This window comes from Eleutherodactylus coqui, chromosome 11, assembly GCF_035609145.1.
Source record: "Eleutherodactylus coqui strain aEleCoq1 chromosome 11, aEleCoq1.hap1, whole genome shotgun sequence".
In the NCBI taxonomy this organism is placed as follows: domain Eukaryota; kingdom Metazoa; phylum Chordata; class Amphibia; order Anura; family Eleutherodactylidae; genus Eleutherodactylus; species Eleutherodactylus coqui.
In genome coordinates, this window is record NC_089847.1 from 53,136,370 (window position 1) to 53,153,135 (window position 16,766).

Here is a 16,766-nt window from a genome sequence, read left to right on the forward strand (position 1 = left end):
CACAGATGATATCTTGAGTCATCTAACTGCAAAGTCCAGCTAAAGAAATCTCAAGTCTGACAAATCAGACTTTTTCTCTTTCCCCAAAGGTAAAGCTGCAGTGATTCCTGGGGACAAAGCGCTGTTTGGAGGTGAAATGCAGAAAAACATAACCTGGTGTTGTAAACAGTACATAGGCAAGAGGATAGCAAAATGGCATGCTTCTTAGCATTTAGCAGGAAGCACTTCTTCTTGAGATGGACTTTGTCAAAGATGGCGACAATCTTGGGAAATAGCTTCGTAGAAAACGAGAAAAGCACTCCCCGTCGGGGAATCGAACCCCAGTCTCCCGCGTGACAGGCGGGGATACTCACCACTATACTAACGAGGAAGAAGCTGATGAAAGCATGGCAGTATTCGGGCAGACCCATTTACTCTTGGGACCGATAGAATTTTGCCCATTTACACATACGCAGATGTTCTGCCAAAAGAAAAATAGCTTCCACAGATGATATCTTGAGTCATCTAACTGCAAAGTCCAGCTAAAGAAATCTCAAGTCTGACAAATCAGACTTTTTCTTTTTCCCCAAAGGTAAAGCTGCAGTGATTCCTGGGGACAAAGCGCTGTTTGGAGGTGAAATGCAGAAAAACATAACCTGGTGTTGTAAATAGTACATAGGCAAGAGGATAGCAAAGTGGCATGCTTCTTAGCATTTAGCAGGAAGCACTTCTTCTTGAGATGGACTTTGTCAAAGATGGCGACAGTCTTGGGAAATAGCTTCGTAGAAAACGAGAAAAGCACTCCCCGTCGGGGAATCGAACCCCGGTCTCCCGCGTGACAGGCGGGGATACTCACCACTATACTAACGAGGAAAAAGCTGATGAAAGCATGGCCGTATTCGGGCAGACCCATTTACTCTTGGGACTAATAGAATTTTGCCCATTTACACATACGCAGATGTTCTGCCAAAAGAAAAATAGCTTCCACAGATGATATCTTGAGTCATCTAACTGCAAAGTCCAGCTAAAGAAATCTCAAGTCTGACAAATCAGACTTTTTCTCTTTCCCCAAAGGTAAAGCTGCAGTGATTCCTGGGGACAAAGCGCTGTTTGGAGGTGAAATGCAGAAAAACATAACCTGGTGTTGTAAACAGTACATAGGCAAGAGGATAGCAAAGTGGCATGCTTCTTAGCATTTAGCAGGAAGCACTTCTTCTTGAGATGGACTTTGTCAAAGATGGCGACAGTCTTGGGAAATAGCTTCGTAGAAAACGAGAAAAGCACTCCCCGTCGGGGAATCGAACCCCGGTCTCCCGCGTGACTACTCGCCACTATACTAACGAGGAAGAAGCTGATGAAAGCATGGCAGTATTCGGGCAGACCCATTTACTCTTGGGACCGATAGAATTTTGCCCATTTACACATACGCAGATGTTCTGCCAAAAGAAAAATAGCTTCCACAGATGATATCTTGAGTCATCTAACTGCAAAGTCCAGCTAAAGAAATCTCAAGTCTGACAAATCAGACTTTTTCTCTTTCCCCAAAGGTCAAGCTGCAGTGATTCCTGGGGACAAAGCGCTGTTTGGAGGTGAAATGCAGAAAAACATAACCTGGTGTTGTAAACAGTACATAGGCAAGAGGATAGCAAAGTGGCATGCTTCTTAGCATTTAGCAGGAAGCACTTCTTCTTGAGATGGACTTTGTCAAAGATGGTGACAGTCTTGGGAAATAGCTTTGTAGAAAACGAGAAAAGCACTCCCTGTCGGGGAATCGAACCCCGGTCTCCCGCGTGACTACTCGCCACTATACTAACGAGGAAGAAGCTGATGAAAGCATGGCAGTATTCGGGCAGACCCATTTACTCTTGGGACCGATAGAATTTTGCCCATTTACACATACGCAGATGTTCTGCCAAAAGAAAAATAGCTTCCACAGATGATATCTTGAGTCATCTAACTGCAAAGTCCAGCTAAAGAAATCTCAAGTCTGACAAATCAGACTTTTTCTCTTTCCCCAAAGGTAAAGCTGCAGTGATTCCTGGGGACAAAGCGCTGTTTGGAGGTGAAATGCAGAAAAACATAACCTGGTGTTGTAAACAGTACATAGGCAAGTGGATAGCAAAATGGCATGCTTCTTAGCATTTAGCAGGAAGCACTTCTTCTTGAGATGGACTTTGTCAAAGATGGCGACAGTCTTGGGAAATAGCTTCGTAGAAAACGAGAAAAGCACTCCCCGTCGGGGAATCGAACCCCAGTCTCCCGCGTGACAGGCGGGGATACTCACCACTATACTAACGAGGAAGAAGCTGATGAAAGCATGGCAGTATTCGGGCAGACCCATTTACTCTTGGGACCGATAGAATTTTGCCCATTTACACATACGCAGATGTTCTGCCAAAAGAAAAATAGCTTCCACAGATGATATCTTGAGTCATCTAACTGCAAAGTCCAGCTAAAGAAATCTCAAGTCTGACAAATCAGACTTTTTCTCTTTCCCCAAAGGTAAAGCTGCAGTGATTCCTGGGGACAAAGCGCTGTTTGGAGGTGAAATGCAGAAAAACATAACCTGGTGTTGTAAACAGTACATAGGCAAGAGGATAGCAAAGTGGCATGCTTCTTAGCATTTAGCAGGAAGCACTTCTTCTTGAGATGGACTTTGTCAAAGATGGTGACAGTCTTGGGAAATAGCTTTGTAGAAAACGAGAAAAGCACTCCCCGTCGGGGAATCGAACCCCGGTCTCCCGCGTGACTACTCGCCACTATACTAACGAGGAAGGAGCTGATGAAAGCATGGCAGTATTCGGGCAGACCCATTTACTCTTGGGACCGATAGAATTTTGCCCATTTACACATACGCAGATGTTCTGCCAAAAGAAAAATAGCTTCCACAGATGATATCTTGAGTCATCTAACTGCAAAGTCCAGCTAAAGAAATCTCAAGTCTGACAAATCAGACTTTTTCTCTTTCCCCAAAGGTAAAGCTGCAGTGATTCCTGGGGACAAAGCGCTGTTTGGAGGTGAAATGCAGAAAAACATAACCTGGTGTTGTAAACAGTACATAGGCAAGAGGATAGCAAAATGGCATGCTTCTTAGCATTTAGCAGGAAGCACTTCTTCTTGAGATGGACTTTGTCAAAGATGGCGACAGTCTTGGGAAATAGCTTCGTAGAAAACGAGAAAAGCACTCCCCGTCGGGGAATCGAACCCCAGTCTCCCGCGTGACAGGCGGGGATACTCACCACTATACTAACGAGGAAGAAGCTGATGAAAGCATGGCAGTATTTGCGCAGACCCATTTACTCTTGGGACCGATAGAATTTTGCCCATTTACACATACGCAGATGTTCTGCCAAAAGAAAAATAGCTTCCACAGATGATATCTTGAGTCATCTAACTGCAAAGTCCAGCTAAAGAAATCTCAAGTCTGACAAATCAGACTTTTTCTTATTCCCCAAAGGTAAAGCTGCAGTGATTCCTGGGGACAAAGCGCTGTTTGGAGGTGAAATGCAGAAAAACATAACCTGGTGTTGTAAATAGTACATAGGCAAGAGGATAGCAAAGTGGCATGCTTCTTAGCATTTAGCAGGAAGCACTTCTTCTTGAGATGGACTTTGTCAAAGATGGCGACAGTCTTGGGAAATAGCTTCGTAGAAAACGAGAAAAGCACTCCCCGTCGGGGAATCGAACCCCGGTCTCCCGCGTGACAGGCGGGGATACTCACCACTATACTAACGAGGAAAAAGCTGATGAAAGCATGGCCGTATTCGGGCAGACCCATTTACTCTTGGGACTGATAGAATTTTGCCCATTTACACATACGCAGATGTTCTGCCAAAAGAAAAATAGCTTCCACAGATGATATCTTGAGTCATCTAACTGCAAAGTCCAGCTAAAGAAATCTCAAGTCTGACAAATCAGACTTTTTCTCTTTCCCCAAAGGTAAAGCTGCAGTGATTCCTGGGGACAAAGCGCTGTTTGGAGGTGAAATGCAGAAAAACATAACCTGGTGTTGTAAACAGTACATAGGCAAGTGGATAGCAAAATGGCATGCTTCTTAGCATTTAGCAGGAAGCACTTCTTCTTGAGATGGACTTTGTCAAAGATGGCGACAGTCTTGGGAAATAGCTTCGTAGAAAACGAGAAAAGCACTCCCCGTCGGGGAATCGAACCCCAGTCTCCCGCGTGACAGGCGGGGATACTCACCACTATACTAACGAGGAAGAAGCTGATGAAAGCATGGCAGTATTCGGGCAGACCCATTTACTCTTGGGACCGATAGAATTTTGCCCATTTACACATACGCAGATGTTCTGCCAAAAGAAAAATAGCTTCCACAGATGATATCTTGAGTCATCTAACTGCAAAGTCCAGCTAAAGAAATCTCAAGTCTGACAAATCAGACTTTTTCTCTTTCCCCAAAGGTAAAGCTGCAGTGATTCCTGGGGACAAAGCGCTGTTTGGAGGTGAAATGCAGAAAAACATAACCTGGTGTTGTAAACAGTACATAGGCAAGAGGATAGCAAAGTGGCATGCTTCTTAGCATTTAGCAGGAAGCACTTCTTCTTGAGATGGACTTTGTCAAAGATGGTGACAGTCTTGGGAAATAGCTTTGTAGAAAACGAGAAAAGCACTCCCCGTCGGGGAATCGAACCCCGGTCTCCCGCGTGACTACTCGCCACTATACTAACGAGGAAGAAGCTGATGAAAGCATGGCAGTATTCGGGCAGACCCATTTACTCTTGGGACCGATAGAATTTTGCCCATTTACACATACGCAGATGTTCTGCCAAAAGAAAAATAGCTTCCACAGATGATATCTTGAGTCATCTAACTGCAAAGTCCAGCTAAAGAAATCTCAAGTCTGACAAATCAGACTTTTTCTCTTTCCCCAAAGGTAAAGCTGCAGTGATTCCTGGGGACAAAGCGCTGTTTGGAGGTGAAATGCAGAAAAACATAACCTGGTGTTGTAAACAGTACATAGGCAAGAGGATAGCAAAATGGCATGCTTCTTAGCATTTAGCAGGAAGCACTTCTTCTTGAGATGGACTTTGTCAAAGATGGCGACAGTCTTGGGAAATAGCTTCGTAGAAAACGAGAAAAGCACTCCCCGTCGGGGAATCGAACCCCAGTCTCCCGCGTGACAGGCGGGGATACTCACCACTATACTAACGAGGAAGAAGCTGATGAAAGCATGGCAGTATTTGTGCAGACCCATTTACTCTTGGGACCGATAGAATTTTGCCCATTTACACATACGCAGATGTTCTGCCAAAAGAAAAATAGCTTCCACAGATGATATCTTGAGTCATCTAACTGCAAAGTCCAGCTAAAGAAATCTCAAGTCTGACAAATCAGACTTTTTCTTATTCCCCAAAGGTAAAGCTGCAGTGATTCCTGGGGACAAAGCGCTGTTTGGAGGTGAAATGCAGAAAAACATAACCTGGTGTTGTAAATAGTACATAGGCAAGAGGATAGCAAAGTGGCATGCTTCTTAGCATTTAGCAGGAAGCACTTCTTCTTGAGATGGACTTTGTCAAAGATGGCGACAGTCTTGGGAAATAGCTTCGTAGAAAACGAGAAAAGCACTCCCCGTCGGGGAATCGAACCCCGGTCTCCCGCGTGACAGGCGGGGATACTCACCACTATACTAACGAGGAAGAAGCTGATGAAAGCATGGCAGTATTCGGGCAGACCCATTTACTCTTGGGACCGATAGAATTTTGCCCATATACGCAGATGTTCTGCCAAAAGAAAAATAGCTTCCACAGATGATATCTTGAGTCATCTAACTGCAAAGTCCAGCTAAAGAAATCTCAAGTCTGACAAATCAGACTTTTTCTCTTTCCCCAAAGGTAAAGCTGCAGTGATTCCTGGGGACAAAGCGCTGTTTGGAGGTGAAATGCAGAAAAACATAACCTGGTGTTGTAAATAGTACATAGGCAAGAGGATAGCAAAGTGGCATGCTTCTTAGCATTTAGCAGGAAGCACTTCTTCTTGAGATGGACTTTGTCAAAGATGGCGACAGTCTTGGGAAATAGCTTCGTAGAAAACGAGAAAAGCACTCCCCGTCGGGGAATCGAACCCCGGTCTCCCGCGTGACAGGCGGGGATACTCACCACTATACTAACGAGGAAAAAGCTGATGAAAGCATGGCCGTATTCGGGCAGACCCATTTACTCTTGGGACTGATAGAATTTTGCCCATTTACACATACGCAGATGTTCTGCCAAAAGAAAAATAGCTTCCACAGATGATATCTTGAGTCATCTAACTGCAAAGTCCAGCTAAAGAAATCTCAAGTCTGACAAATCAGACTTTTTCTCTTTCCCCAAAGGTAAAGCTGCAGTGATTCCTGGGGACAAAGCGCTGTTTGGAGGTGAAATGCAGAAAAACATAACCTGGTGTTGTAAATAGTACATAGGCAAGAGGATAGCAAAGTGGCATGCTTCTTAGCATTTAGCAGGAAGCACTTCTTCTTGAGATGGACTTTGTCAAAGATGGCGACAGTCTTGGGAAATAGCTTTGTAGAAAACGAGAAAAGCACTCCCTGTCGGGGAATCGAACCCCGGTCTCCCGCGTGACTACTCACCACTATACTAACGAGGAAGAAGCTGATGAAAGCATGGCAGTATTCGGGCAGACCCATTTACTCTTGGGACCGATAGAATTTTGCCCATTTACACATACGCAGATGTTCTGCCAAAAGAAAAATAGCTTCCACAGATGATATCTTGAGTCATCTAACTGCAAAGTCCAGCTAAAGAAATCTCAAGTCTGACAAATCAGACTTTTTCTCTTTCCCCAAAGGTAAAGCTGCAGTGATTCCTGGGGACAAAGCGCTGTTTGGAGGTGAAATGCAGAAAAACATAACCTGGTGTTGTAAATAGTACATAGGCAAGAGGATAGCAAAGTGGCATGCTTCTTAGCATTTAGCAGGAAGCACTTCTTCTTGAGATGGACTTTGTCAAAGATGGCGACAGTCTTGGGAAATAGCTTCGTAGAAAACGAGAAAAGCACTCCCCGTCGGGGAATCGAACCCCGGTCTCCCGCGTGACAGGCGGGGATACTCACCACTATACTAACGAGGAAAAAGCTGATGAAAGCATGGCCGTATTCGGGCAGACCCATTTACTCTTGGGACTGATAGAATTTTGCCCATTTACACATACGCAGATGTTCTGCCAAAAGAAAAATAGCTTCCACAGATGATATCTTGAGTCATCTAACTGCAAAGTCCAGCTAAAGAAATCTCAAGTCTGACAAATCAGACTTTTTCTCTTTCCCCAAAGGTAAAGCTGCAGTGATTCCTGGGGACAAAGCGCTGTTTGGAGGTGAAATGCAGAAAAACATAACCTGGTGTTGTAAACAGTACATAGGCAAGTGGATAGCAAAATGGCATGCTTCTTAGCATTTAGCAGGAAGCACTTCTTCTTGAGATGGACTTTGTCAAAGATGGCGACAGTCTTGGGAAATAGCTTCGTAGAAAACGAGAAAAGCACTCCCCGTCGGGGAATCGAACCCCGGTCTCCCGCGTGACAGGCGGGGATACTCACCACTATACTAACGAGGAAAAAGCTGATGAAAGCATGGCCGTATTCGGGCAGACCCATTTACTCTTGGGACTGATAGAATTTTGCCCATTTACACATACGCAGATGTTCTGCCAAAAGAAAAATAGCTTCCACAGATGATATCTTGAGTCATCTAACTGCAAAGTCCAGCTAAAGAAATCTCAAGTCTGACAAATCAGACTTTTTCTCTTTCCCCAAAGGTAAAGCTGCAGTGATTCCTGGGGACAAAGCGCTGTTTGGAGGTGAAATGCAGAAAAACATAACCTGGTGTTGTAAATAGTACATAGGCAAGAGGATAGCAAAGTGGCATGCTTCTTAGCATTTAGCAGGAAGCACTTCTTCTTGAGATGGACTTTGTCAAAGATGGCGACAGTCTTGGGAAATAGCTTCGTAGAAAACGAGAAAAGCACTCCCCGTCGGGGAATCGAACCCCGGTCTCCCGCGTGACAGGCGGGGATACTCACCACTATACTAACGAGGAAGAAGCTGATGAAAGCATGGCAGTATTCGGGCAGACCCATTTACTCTTGGGACCGATAGAATTTTGCCCATTTACACATACGCAGATGTTCTGCCAAAAGAAAAATAGCTTCCACAGATGATATCTTGAGTCATCTAACTGCAAAGTCCAGCTAAAGAAATCTCAAGTCTGACAAATCAGACTTTTTCTCTTTCCCCAAAGGTAAAGCTGCAGTGATTCCTGGGGACAAAGCGCTGTTTGGAGGTGAAATGCAGAAAAACATAACCTGGTGTTGTAAACAGTACATAGGCAAGAGGATAGCAAAATGGCATGCTTCTTAGCATTTAGCAGGAAGCACTTCTTCTTGAGATGGACTTTGTCAAAGATGGCGACAGTCTTGGGAAATAGCTTCGTAGAAAACGAGAAAAGCACTCCCCGTCGGGGAATCGAACCCCAGTCTCCCGCATGACAGGCGGGGATACTCACCACTATACTAACGAGGAAGAAGCTGATGAAAGCATGGCAGTATTTGCGCAGACCCATTTACTCTTGGGACCGATAGAATTTTGCCCATTTACACATACGCAGATGTTCTGCCAAAAGAAAAATAGCTTCCACAGATGATATCTTGAGTCATCTAACTGCAAAGTCCAGCTAAAGAAATCTCAAGTCTGACAAATCAGACTTTTTCTTATTCCCCAAAGGTAAAGCTGCAGTGATTCCTGGGGACAAAGCGCTGTTTGGAGGTGAAATGCAGAAAAACATAACCTGGTGTTGTAAATAGTACATAGGCAAGAGGATAGCAAAGTGGCATGCTTCTTAGCATTTAGCAGGAAGCACTTCTTCTTGAGATGGACTTTGTCAAAGATGGCGACAGTCTTGGGAAATAGCTTCGTAGAAAACGAGAAAAGCACTCCCCGTCGGGGAATCGAACCCCGGTCTCCCGCGTGACAGGCGGGGATACTCACCACTATACTAACGAGGAAAAAGCTGATGAAAGCATGGCCGTATTCGGGCAGACCCATTTACTCTTGGGACTGATAGAATTTTGCCCATTTACACATACGCAGATGTTCTGCCAAAAGAAAAATAGCTTCCACAGATGATATCTTGAGTCATCTAACTGCAAAGTCCAGCTAAAGAAATCTCAAGTCTGACAAATCAGACTTTTTCTCTTTCCCCAAAGGTAAAGCTGCAGTGATTCCTGGGGACAAAGCGCTGTTTGGAGGTGAAATGCAGAAAAACATAACCTGGTGTTGTAAACAGTACATAGGCAAGTGGATAGCAAAATGCCATGCTTCTTAGCATTTAGCAGGAAGCACTTCTTCTTGAGATGGACTTTGTCAAAGATGGCGACAGTCTTGGGAAATAGCTTCGTAGAAAACGAGAAAAGCACTCCCCGTCGGGGAATCGAACCCCAGTCTCCCGCGTGACAGGCGGGGATACTCACCACTATACTAACGATGAAGAAGCTGATGAAAGCATGGCAGTATTCGGGCAGACCCATTTACTCTTGGGACCGATAGAATTTTGCCCATTTACACATACGCAGATGTTCTGCCAAAAGAAAAATAGCTTCCACAGATGATATCTTGAGTCATCTAACTGCAAAGTCCAGCTAAAGAAATCTCAAGTCTGACAAATCAGACTTTTTCTCTTTCCCCAAAGGTAAAGCTGCAGTGATTCCTGGGGACAAAGCGCTGTTTGGAGGTGAAATGCAGAAAAACATAACCTGGTGTTGTAAACAGTACATAGGCAAGAGGATAGCAAAGTGGCATGCTTCTTAGCATTTAGCAGGAAGCACTTCTTCTTGAGATGGACTTTGTCAAAGATGGTGACAGTCTTGGGAAATAGCTTTGTAGAAAACGAGAAAAGCACTCCCCGTCGGGGAATCGAACCCCGGTCTCCCGCGTGACTACTCGCCACTATACTAACGAGGAAGAAGCTGATGAAAGCATGGCAGTATTCGGGCAGACCCATTTACTCTTGGGACCGATAGAATTTTGCCCATTTACACATACGCAGATGTTCTGCCAAAAGAAAAATAGCTTCCACAGATGATATCTTGAGTCATCTAACTGCAAAGTCCAGCTAAAGAAATCTCAAGTCTGACAAATCAGACTTTTTCTCTTTCCCCAAAGGTAAAGCTGCAGTGATTCCTGGGGACAAAGCGCTGTTTGGAGGTGAAATGCAGAAAAACATAACCTGGTGTTGTAAACAGTACATAGGCAAGAGGATAGCAAAATGGCATGCTTCTTAGCATTTAGCAGGAAGCACTTCTTCTTGAGATGGACTTTGTCAAAGATGGCGACAGTCTTGGGAAATAGCTTCGTAGAAAACGAGAAAAGCACTCCCCGTCGGGGAATCGAACCCCAGTCTCCCGTGTGACAGGCGGGGATACTCACCACTATACTAACGAGGAAGAAGCTGATGAAAGCATGGCAGTATTTGCGCAGACCCATTTACTCTTGGGACCGATAGAATTTTGCCCATTTACACATACGCAGATGTTCTGCCAAAAGAAAAATAGCTTCCACAGATGATATCTTGAGTCATCTAACTGCAAAGTCCAGCTAAAGAAATCTCAAGTCTGACAAATCAGACTTTTTCTTATTCCCCAAAGGTAAAGCTGCAGTGATTCCTGGGGACAAAGCGCTGTTTGGAGGTGAAATGCAGAAAAACATAACCTGGTGTTGTAAATAGTACATAGGCAAGAGGATAGCAAAGTGGCATGCTTCTTAGCATTTAGCAGGAAGCACTTCTTCTTGAGATGGACTTTGTCAAAGATGGCGACAGTCTTGGGAAATAGCTTCGTAGAAAACGAGAAAAGCACTCCCCGTCGGGGAATCGAACCCCGGTCTCCCGCGTGACAGGCGGGGATACTCACCACTATACTAACGAGGAAAAAGCTGATGAAAGCATGGCCGTATTCGGGCAGACCCATTTACTCTTGGGACTGATAGAATTTTGCCCATTTACACATACGCAGATGTTCTGCCAAAAGAAACATAGCTTCCACAGATGATATCTTGAGTCATCTAACTGCAAAGTCCAGCTAAAGAAATCTCAAGTCTGACAAATCAGACTTTTTCTCTTTCCCCAAAGGTAAAGCTGCAGTGATTCCTGGGGACAAAGCGCTGTTTGGAGGTGAAATGCAGAAAAACATAACCTGGTGTTGTAAATAGTACATAGGCAAGAGGATAGCAAAGTGGCATGCTTCTTAGCATTTAGCAGGAAGCACTTCTTCTTGAGATGGACTTTGTCAAAGATGGCGACAGTCTTGGGAAATAGCTTCGTAGAAAACGAGAAAAGCACTCCCCGTCGGGGAATCGAACCCCGGTCTCCCGCGTGACAGGCGGGGATACTCACCACTATACTAACGAGGAAGAAGCTGATGAAAGCATGGCAGTATTCGGGCAGACCCATTTACTCTTGGGACCGATAGAATTTTGCCCATTTACACATACGCAGATGTTCTGCCAAAAGAAAAATAGCTTCCACAGATGATATCTTGAGTCATCTAACTGCAAAGTCCAGCTAAAGAAATCTCAAGTCTGACAAATCAGACTTTTTCTCTTTCCCCAAAGGTAAAGCTGCAGTGATTCCTGGGGACAAAGCGCTGTTTGGAGGTGAAATGCAGAAAAACATAACCTGGTGTTGTAAATAGTACATAGGCAAGAGGATAGCAAAGTGGCATGCTTCTTAGCATTTAGCAGGAAGCACTTCTTCTTGAGATGGACTTTGTCAAAGATGGCGACAGTCTTGGGAAATAGCTTCGTAGAAAACGAGAAAAGCACTCCCCGTCGGGGAATCGAACCCCGGTCTCCCGCGTGACAGGCGGGGATACTCACCACTATACTAACGAGGAAGAAGCTGATGAAAGCATGGCAGTATTCGGGCAGACCCATTTACTCTTGGGACCGATAGAATTTTGCCCATTTACACATACGCAGATGTTCTGCCAAAAGAAAAATAGCTTCCACAGATGATATCTTGAGTCATCTAACTGCAAAGTCCAGCTAAAGAAATCTCAAGTCTGACAAATCAGACTTTTTCTCTTTCCCCAAAGGTAAAGCTGCAGTGATTCCTGGGGACAAAGCGCTGTTTGGAGGTGAAATGCAGAAAAACATAACCTGGTGTTGTAAACAGTACATAGGCAAGAGGATAGCAAAGTGGCATGCTTCTTAGCATTTAGCAGGAAGCACTTCTTCTTGAGATGGACTTTGTCAAAGATGGTGACAGTCTTGGGAAATAGCTTTGTAGAAAACGAGAAAAGCACTCCCTGTCGGGGAATCGAACCCCGGTCTCCCGCGTGACTACTCGCCACTATACTAACGAGGAAGAAGCTGATGAAAGCATGGCAGTATTCGGGCAGACCCATTTACTCTTGGGACCGATAGAATTTTGCCCATTTACACATACGCAGATGTTCTGCCAAAAGAAAAATAGCTTCCACAGATGATATCTTGAGTCATCTAACTGCAAAGTCCAGCTAAAGAAATCTCAAGTCTGACAAATCAGACTTTTTCTCTTTCCCCAAAGGTAAAGCTGCAGTGATTCCTGGGGACAAAGCGCTGTTTGGAGGTGAAATGCAGAAAAACATAACCTGGTGTTGTAAACAGTACATAGGCAAGAGGATAGCAAAATGGCATGCTTCTTAGCATTTAGCAGGAAGCACTTCTTCTTGAGATGGACTTTGTCAAAGATGGCGACAGTCTTGGGAAATAGCTTCGTAGAAAACGAGAAAAGCACTCCCCGTCGGGGAATCGAACCCCGGTCTCCCGCGTGACAGGCGGGGATACTCACCACTATACTAACGAGGAAGAAGCTGATGAAAGCATGGCAGTATTCGGGCAGACCCATTTACTCTTGGGACCGATAGAATTTTGCCCATATACGCAGATGTTCTGCCAAAAGAAAAATAGCTTCCACAGATGATATCTTGAGTCATCTAACTGCAAAGTCCAGCTAAAGAAATCTCAAGTCTGACAAATCAGACTTTTTCTCTTTCCCCAAAGGTAAAGCTGCAGTGATTCCTGGGGACAAAGCGCTGTTTGGAGGTGAAATGCAGAAAAACATAACCTGGTGTTGTAAACAGTACATAGGCAAGAGGATAGCAAAGTGGCATGCTTCTTAGCATTTAGCAGGAAGCACTTCTTCTTGAGATGGACTTTGTCAAAGATGGTGACAGTCTTGGGAAATAGCTTTGTAGAAAACGAGAAAAGCACTCCCTGTCGGGGAATCGAACCCCGGTCTCCCGCGTGACTACTCGCCACTATACTAACGAGGAAGAAGCTGATGAAAGCATGGCAGTATTCGGGCAGACCCATTTACTCTTGGGACCGATAGAATTTTGCCCATTTACACATACGCAGATGTTCTGCCAAAAGAAAAATAGCTTCCACAGATGATATCTTGAGTCATCTAACTGCAAAGTCCAGCTAAAGAAATCTCAAGTCTGACAAATCAGACTTTTTCTCTTTCCCCAAAGGTAAAGCTGCAGTGATTCCTGGGGACAAAGCGCTGTTTGGAGGTGAAATGCAGAAAAACATAACCTGGTGTTGTAAACAGTACATAGGCAAGAGGATAGCAAAGTGGCATGCTTCTTAGCATTTAGCAGGAAGCACTTCTTCTTGAGATGGACTTTGTCAAAGATGGTGACAGTCTTGGGAAATAGCTTTGTAGAAAACGAGAAAAGCACTCCCCGTCGGGGAATCGAACCCCGGTCTCCCGCGTGACTACTCGCCACTATACTAACGAGGAAGAAGCTGATGAAAGCATGGCAGTATTCGGGCAGACCCATTTACTCTTGGGACCGATAGAATTTTGCCCATTTACACATACGCAGATGTTCTGCCAAAAGAAAAATAGCTTCCACAGATGATATCTTGAGTCATCTAACTGCAAAGTCCAGCTAAAGAAATCTCAAGTCTGACAAATCAGACTTTTTCTCTTTCCCCAAAGGTAAAGCTGCAGTGATTCCTGGGGACAAAGCGCTGTTTGGAGGTGAAATGCAGAAAAACATAACCTGGTGTTGTAAACAGTACATAGGCAAGAGGATAGCAAAATGGCATGCTTCTTAGCATTTAGCAGGAAGCACTTCTTCTTGAGATGGACTTTGTCAAAGATGGCGACAGTCTTGGGAAATAGCTTCGTAGAAAACGAGAAAAGCACTCCCCGTCGGGGAATCGAACCCCGGTCTCCCGCGTGACAGGCGGGGATACTCACCACTATACTAATGAGGAAAAAGCTGATGAAAGCATGGCCGTATTCGGGCAGACCCATTTACTCTTGGGACTGATAGAATTTTGCCCATTTACACATACGCAGATGTTCTGCCAAAAGAAAAATAGCTTCCACAGATGATATCTTGAGTCATCTAACTGCAAAGTCCAGCTAAAGAAATCTCAAGTCTGACAAATCAGACTTTTTCTCTTTCCCCAAAGGTAAAGCTGCAGTGATTCCTGGGGACAAAGCGCTGTTTGGAGGTGAAATGCAGAAAAACATAACCTGGTGTTGTAAATAGTACATAGGCAAGAGGATAGCAAAGTGGCATGCTTCTTAGCATTTAGCAGGAAGCACTTCTTCTTGAGATGGACTTTGTCAAAGATGGCGACAGTCTTGGGAAATAGCTTCGTAGAAAACGAGAAAAGCACTCCCCGTCGGGGAATCGAACCCCGGTCTCCCGCGTGACAGGCGGGGATACTCACCACTATACTAACGAGGAAGAAGCTGATGAAAGCATGGCAGTATTCGGGCAGACCCATTTACTCTTGGGACCGATAGAATTTTGCCCATTTACACATACGCAGATGTTCTGCCAAAAGAAAAATAGCTTCCACAGATGATATCTTGAGTCATCTAACTGCAAAGTCCAGCTAAAGAAATCTCAAGTCTGACAAATCAGACTTTTTCTCTTTCCCCAAAGGTAAAGCTGCAGTGATTCCTGGGGACAAAGCGCTGTTTGGAGGTGAAATGCAGAAAAACATAACCTGGTGTTGTAAACAGTACATAGGCAAGAGGATAGCAAAGTGGCATGCTTCTTAGCATTTAGCAGGAAGCACTTCTTCTTGAGATGGACTTTGTCAAAGATGGTGACAGTCTTGGGAAATAGCTTCGTAGAAAACGAGAAAAGCACTCCCTGTCGGGGAATCGAACCCCGGTCTCCCGCGTGACTACTCGCCACTATACTAACGAGGAAGAAGCTGATGAAAGCATGGCAGTATTCGGGCAGACCCATTTACTCTTGGGACCGATAGAATTTTGCCCATTTACACATACGCAGATGTTCTGCCAAAAGAAAAATAGCTTCCACAGATGATATCTTGAGTCATCTAACTGCAAAGTCCAGCTAAAGAAATCTCAAGTCTGACAAATCAGACTTTTTCTCTTTCCCCAAAGGTAAAGCTGCAGTGATTCCTGGGGACAAAGCGCTGTTTGGAGGTGAAATGCAGAAAAACATAACCTGGTGTTGTAAACAGTACATAGGCAAGAGGATAGCAAAATGGCATGCTTCTTAGCATTTAGCAGGAAGCACTTCTTCTTGAGATGGACTTTGTCAAAGATGGCGACAGTCTTGGGAAATAGCTTCGTAGAAAACGAGAAAAGCACTCCCCGTCGGGGAATCGAACCCCGGTCTCCCGCGTGACAGGCGGGGATACTCACCACTATACTAACGAGGAAGAAGCTGATGAAAGCATGGCAGTATTCGGGCAGACCCATTTACTCTTGGGACCGATAGAATTTTGCCCATTTACACATACGCAGATGTTCTGCCAAAAGAAAAATAGCTTCCACAGATGATATCTTGAGTCATCTAACTGCAAAGTCCAGCTAAAGAAATCTCAAGTCTGACAAATCAGACTTTTTCTCTTTCCCCAAAGGTAAAGCTGCAGTGATTCCTGGGGACAAAGCGCTGTTTGGAGGTGAAATGCAGAAAAACATAACCTGGTGTTGTAAACAGTACATAGGCAAGAGGATAGCAAAATGGCATGCTTCTTAGCATTTAGCAGGAAGCACTTCTTCTTGAGATGGACTTTGTCAAAGATGGCGACAGTCTTGGGAAATAGCTTCGTAGAAAACGAGAAAAGCACTCCCCGTCGGGGAATCGAACCCCGGTCTCCCGCGTGACAGGCGGGGATACTCACCACTATACTAACGAGGAAGAAGCTGATGAAAGCATGGCAGTATTCGCGCAGACCCATTTACTCTTGGGACCGATAGAATTTTGCCCATTTACACATACGCAGATGTTCTGCCAAAAGAAAAATAGCTTCCACAGATGATATCTTGAGTCATCTAACTGCAAAGTCCAGCTAAAGAAATCTCAAGTCTGACAAATCAGACTTTTTCTCTTTCCCCAAAGGTAAAGCTGCAGTGATTCCTGGGGACAAAGCGCTGTTTGGAGGTGAAATGCAGAAAAACATAACCTGGTGTTGTAAATAGTACATAGGCAAGAGGATAGCAAAGTGGCATGCTTCTTAGCATTTAGCAGGAAGCACTTCTTCTTGAGATGGACTTTGTCAAAGATGGCGACAGTCTTGGGAAATAGCTTTGTAGAAAACGAGAAAAGCACTCCCTGTCGGGGAATCGAACCCCGGTCTCCCGCGTGACTACTCGCCACTATACTAACGAGGAAGAAGCTGATGAAAGCATGGCAGTATTCGGGCAGACCCATTTACTCTTGGGACCGATAGAATTTTGCCCATTTACACATACGCAGATGTTCTGCCAAAAGAAAAATAGCTTCCACAGAT

General features: G+C 44.6%; 15 non-coding genes across 15 annotated transcripts; all 15 read right to left on the reverse strand.

Annotated features, from left to right (window-relative positions):
- Positions 1-780: 780 nt before the first annotated feature.
- On the reverse strand, positions 781-852 carry TRNAD-GUC (transfer RNA aspartic acid (anticodon GUC)). Its single transcript has one exon. It is a non-coding gene; the product is annotated as a tRNA-Asp (tRNA).
- Positions 853-3,645: 2,793 nt separating this feature from the next.
- On the reverse strand, positions 3,646-3,717 carry TRNAD-GUC (transfer RNA aspartic acid (anticodon GUC)). Its single transcript has one exon. It is a non-coding gene; the product is annotated as a tRNA-Asp (tRNA).
- A 1,847-nt stretch (positions 3,718-5,564) lies between these two features.
- Positions 5,565-5,636, reverse strand: TRNAD-GUC (transfer RNA aspartic acid (anticodon GUC)). Its single transcript has one exon. It is a non-coding gene; the product is annotated as a tRNA-Asp (tRNA).
- A 404-nt stretch (positions 5,637-6,040) lies between these two features.
- TRNAD-GUC (transfer RNA aspartic acid (anticodon GUC)) lies at positions 6,041-6,112 on the reverse strand. Its single transcript has one exon. It is a non-coding gene; the product is annotated as a tRNA-Asp (tRNA).
- Positions 6,113-6,995: 883 nt separating this feature from the next.
- Positions 6,996-7,067, reverse strand: TRNAD-GUC (transfer RNA aspartic acid (anticodon GUC)). Its single transcript has one exon. It is a non-coding gene; the product is annotated as a tRNA-Asp (tRNA).
- Positions 7,068-7,477: 410 nt separating this feature from the next.
- Positions 7,478-7,549, reverse strand: TRNAD-GUC (transfer RNA aspartic acid (anticodon GUC)). Its single transcript has one exon. It is a non-coding gene; the product is annotated as a tRNA-Asp (tRNA).
- Positions 7,550-7,959: 410 nt separating this feature from the next.
- TRNAD-GUC (transfer RNA aspartic acid (anticodon GUC)) lies at positions 7,960-8,031 on the reverse strand. Its single transcript has one exon. It is a non-coding gene; the product is annotated as a tRNA-Asp (tRNA).
- Positions 8,032-8,923: 892 nt separating this feature from the next.
- TRNAD-GUC (transfer RNA aspartic acid (anticodon GUC)) lies at positions 8,924-8,995 on the reverse strand. The gene has a single exon. It is a non-coding gene; the product is annotated as a tRNA-Asp (tRNA).
- Positions 8,996-10,842: 1,847 nt separating this feature from the next.
- On the reverse strand, positions 10,843-10,914 carry TRNAD-GUC (transfer RNA aspartic acid (anticodon GUC)). Its single transcript has one exon. It is a non-coding gene; the product is annotated as a tRNA-Asp (tRNA).
- A 410-nt stretch (positions 10,915-11,324) lies between these two features.
- On the reverse strand, positions 11,325-11,396 carry TRNAD-GUC (transfer RNA aspartic acid (anticodon GUC)). The gene has a single exon. It is a non-coding gene; the product is annotated as a tRNA-Asp (tRNA).
- A 410-nt stretch (positions 11,397-11,806) lies between these two features.
- On the reverse strand, positions 11,807-11,878 carry TRNAD-GUC (transfer RNA aspartic acid (anticodon GUC)). Its single transcript has one exon. It is a non-coding gene; the product is annotated as a tRNA-Asp (tRNA).
- Positions 11,879-12,761: 883 nt separating this feature from the next.
- Positions 12,762-12,833, reverse strand: TRNAD-GUC (transfer RNA aspartic acid (anticodon GUC)). Its single transcript has one exon. It is a non-coding gene; the product is annotated as a tRNA-Asp (tRNA).
- A 1,832-nt stretch (positions 12,834-14,665) lies between these two features.
- TRNAD-GUC (transfer RNA aspartic acid (anticodon GUC)) lies at positions 14,666-14,737 on the reverse strand. Its single transcript has one exon. It is a non-coding gene; the product is annotated as a tRNA-Asp (tRNA).
- Positions 14,738-15,620: 883 nt separating this feature from the next.
- TRNAD-GUC (transfer RNA aspartic acid (anticodon GUC)) lies at positions 15,621-15,692 on the reverse strand. The gene has a single exon. It is a non-coding gene; the product is annotated as a tRNA-Asp (tRNA).
- Positions 15,693-16,102: 410 nt separating this feature from the next.
- On the reverse strand, positions 16,103-16,174 carry TRNAD-GUC (transfer RNA aspartic acid (anticodon GUC)). The gene has a single exon. It is a non-coding gene; the product is annotated as a tRNA-Asp (tRNA).
- Between the last annotated feature and the right edge of the window lie 592 nt (positions 16,175-16,766).